This window comes from Vanessa atalanta, unplaced genomic scaffold (genome assembly GCF_905147765.1).
Source record: "Vanessa atalanta unplaced genomic scaffold, ilVanAtal1.2, whole genome shotgun sequence".
Taxonomy (NCBI): domain Eukaryota; kingdom Metazoa; phylum Arthropoda; class Insecta; order Lepidoptera; family Nymphalidae; genus Vanessa; species Vanessa atalanta.
Genome location: NW_025919955.1, coordinates 1,698 through 5,000, shown reverse-complemented (window position 1 = coordinate 5,000; position 3,303 = coordinate 1,698). Strand labels below are relative to the sequence as shown.

Below are 3,303 nucleotides of genomic sequence, written 5' to 3'. Positions count from 1 at the left end.
ATAAATAATATATACACACACACGCATGTAAACGTAAACATACATACACATCGTATTTGTTATATTTGAACGGACCGAGAACGAGATTTATATTAAGTATATTTAAACACGTAATATAACACATCGAACGCGGATACCGTCATATGTTCGAGAAACGTCAGTCAGTCTATTGAGTCGGTTACGAAATAATAGACATTACGACATTAAACATTGAACAGTGTGGTTTATATTTTTATACAGCCGGCCCTCAGACAGGAGTGGTCCTGGATGTTTCTCCACGGACCGCAATGTGCGTTCGAAATGTCGATGTTCAAATGTGTCCTGCAGTTCACACTATGACGCGCAGTTAACTGCGTTCTTCATCGACCCGCGAGCCAAGTGATCCACCGTCCAGGGTAATGGTTTTTAATTTGTTTTATTTTTATAATTTCTACGATCACTCGAACGATTCTATACGCCAGTGATATGAGTTTATTTTTTTTTTATTTTTTTTTTTTTTTTCGTTTTTTTCTCTTATTTTTAGTATACAGAGAAAAATTCAAAAAATTAAAAAAAAAAAAAAAAAAAGTTAAAAAAAAAAAAAAGTACAAAAAAAAAAAAAAGAAATATACATTTTATTTGAAGATGACGATGTGCGTTAACACATCGTACTTTCCTCGAAATCGACATCGAAAAATATCAGAATAGGACGCGTTACACGACTCTGGACTCTGACTCGGACACACTGCTGTGTGAGAGAGAGAGAGTGAGAATCGCGTCCTCGCATCGAAACGACACATTCCGAACGTCGATATTTGTGTTTTACAATTTTATTATCGTTCATTATCGCACTCTTTCGAGATTGATAATTTACGTTAATGATCCTTCCGCAGGTTCCCCTACGGAAACCTTGTTACGACTTTTACTTCCTCTAAATGATCAAGTTTGGTCAACTTCCCAGCAACGCCGACGGCCGTGAAGCCACCGCGTGTCGGTCCGAAGACCTCACTAAATCATTCAATCGGTAGTAGCGACGGGCGGTGTGTACAAAGGGCAGGGACGTAATCAACGCGAGCTTATGACTCGCGCTTACTAGGAATTCCTCGTTTATGGGGGATAATTGCAAACCCCAATCCCCAGCACGAAGGAGTTTCAACGGGTTGCCCGGGCCTCTAGGCCAGGGAGAACATGCTGATTCCTTCAGTGTAGCGCGCGTGCGGCCCAGGACATCTAAGGGCATCACAGACCTGTTATTGCTCAATCTCGTGCGGCTCGAAGCCGCCGGTCCCTCTAAGAAGAATTTTAATACGCCGCCAGTGAGTTGCTCGACCGAAATCGAGCACACCTAAATGACGACGCCTATTTAGCAGGCTAGAGTCTCGTTCGTTACCGGAATTAACCAGACAAATCGCTCCACCAACTAAGAACGGCCATGCACCACCACCCACCGAATCAAGAAAGAGCTATTAATCTGTCAATCCTTCCGGTGTCCGGGCCTGGTGAGATTTCCCGTGTTGAGTCAAATTAAGCCGCAGGCTCCACTCCTGGTGGTGCCCTTCCGTCAATTCCTTTAAGTTTCAGCTTTGCAACCATACTCCCCCCGGAGTCCAAAATCTTTGGTTTCCCGGAAGCTGCCCGCCGAGCCATTGTAGTAACGTCGGCGGATCGCTAGATGACATATTTACGGTTAGAACTAGGGCGGTATCTAATCGCCTTCGAACCTCTAACTTTCGTTCTTGATTGATGAAAACACCTTTGGCAAATGCTTTCGCTGATGTTCGTCTTGCGACGATCCAAGAATTTCACCTCTAACGTCGCAATACGAATGCCCCCAGTTATCCCTATTAATCATTACCTCGGAGTTCTGAAAACCAACAAAATAGAACCGAGATCATATTCTATTATTCCATGCACGAAATATTCAAGCGGCATTTTGAGCCCGCTTTGAGCACTCTAATTTGTTCAAAGTAAAATTGTCGGCCCATCTCGACACTCACTGAAGAGCACCGCGATAGGATTTTGATATTGAACCGGCGTTTTACCGCCGGCTCACCGACGATATGCTCCGCAGACGTGTCAGTATCACCGCGGATGCGGTGCACCGACAGCGCGGCGCACAAATGCAACTACGAGCTTTTTAACCGCAACAATTTTAGTATACGCTATTGGAGCTGGAATTACCGCGGCTGCTGGCACCAGACTTGCCCTCCAATTGTTCCTCGTTAAAATATTTAAAGTGTACTCATTCCGATTACGAGGCCTCGAAAGAGTCCCGTATCGTTATTTTTCGTCACTACCTCCCCGTGCCGGGAGTGGGTAATTTGCGCGCCTGCTGCCTTCCTTGGATGTGGTAGCCGTTTCTCAGGCTCCCTCTCCGGAATCGAACCCTGATTCCCCGTTACCCGTGACAACCATGGTAGTCGCAGAAACTACCATCGAAAGTTGATAAGGCAGACATTTGAAAGATGCGTCGCCGGTACTGGACCATGCGATCGGCAAAAGTTATCCAGATTCATCAAAATTAACGACTTCGGACGAGACGCCCTCCGTCGATTGGTTTTGATCTAATAAAAGCACTCATCCCATCACTGGTCAGAGTTCTGATTGCATGTATTAGCTCTAGAATTACCACAGTTATCCAAGTAACTGAGTAAGATCTAAGGAACCAAAACTGATATATTGAGCCATTCGCGGTATCGCCTTAATACGGCTTGCACTGAGACATGCATGGCTTAATCTTTGAGACAAGCATATAACTACTGGCAGGATCAACCAGGGAGCTAACCGAGACTTGTTGAAGTCGTCAATTACTCTTCTCGTTTCATATTCGCATATAAAATACACACAAACTTATGCATGCATGTACAATATACGCACAGTATGAAACGAGCGTCTCACCGTATCGTCGATCGCGTTAGACGCGATAGATTTTAACGGTTGACTCTTATAAAAATTTATATGAGACACAAACGCGCTTTAAGCACGCGCGCGCGCGTGCGCTATAATATATAACGCGACGACAGCGGCGGCGGCGGCGGCGGCGGAGGCGTCTTCACATAATGACACATAACGGTCACGAATTCGAACGTTCTAAACGAGATCGAGTTTTTTTTTCAAAATAACACTTCGCACACGACGTGTACGTATGTATTGTTCAACGATTATTATCGTAAAACATTGGGATCGACGCCCGGTGTTTGAGTGATCGTACCGATACTCGGGTTGTGTATTTTTTGTACATGATAAATGTAAAAATTAACAAAAAGAATTTTAGAAACGACCGTTCATATATAATATAAAAATTATACACACTATACGAATACA

General features: G+C 44.0%; 2 non-coding genes across 2 annotated transcripts; both read right to left on the bottom strand.

Annotated features, from left to right (window-relative positions):
* Nucleotides 1–241: 241 nt before the first annotated feature.
* Nucleotides 242–398, bottom strand: LOC125076438. Its single transcript, XR_007120399.1, has one exon. It is a non-coding gene; the product is annotated as a 5.8S ribosomal RNA (ribosomal RNA).
* A 457-nt stretch (nucleotides 399–855) lies between these two features.
* On the bottom strand, nucleotides 856–2,758 carry LOC125076440. The gene has a single exon (XR_007120401.1). It is a non-coding gene; the product is annotated as a small subunit ribosomal RNA (ribosomal RNA).
* Nucleotides 2,759–3,303: the final 545 nt, after the last annotated feature.